The sequence below is a fragment of the Myxocyprinus asiaticus genome, chromosome 41, assembly GCF_019703515.2.
Source record: "Myxocyprinus asiaticus isolate MX2 ecotype Aquarium Trade chromosome 41, UBuf_Myxa_2, whole genome shotgun sequence".
Taxonomy (NCBI): Eukaryota; Metazoa; Chordata; class Actinopteri; order Cypriniformes; family Catostomidae; genus Myxocyprinus; species Myxocyprinus asiaticus.
This window is the reverse complement of record NC_059384.1, coordinates 1,382,133-1,382,500: the sequence shown is the minus strand read 5'-3', so window position 1 is coordinate 1,382,500 and position 368 is coordinate 1,382,133.

Genomic DNA, 368 nt, shown 5'->3' with positions numbered 1-368 from the left:
TTGTGTTGAAACGACAAAGCAATCAAAAGTTATAACATTACAAATATAATTTATCCTAGTGTCCAAAAACATCTCCAAACAAATAAAACATAATAATTGTACATAAGAACTAATTACACATGCAAACACAACAATGACTAAAGGTTTGCATAGCATGCAGACATGATTTTAGTAATGAGATTTCACAGAATGAGTTTCATTCTGTGTCATTTGAGTCATCATTGAGTCTGTGTCATGTATTTGGCGCCATCTCCTGGTGGTCATATGTAACATTGTGCTTCATGTGGATTATCTAATGATCTATACATCTGATTACCTTGTGTGTGGGGTCGTTTGAAAGATAATCACCTCCTCTAAATAATGATATG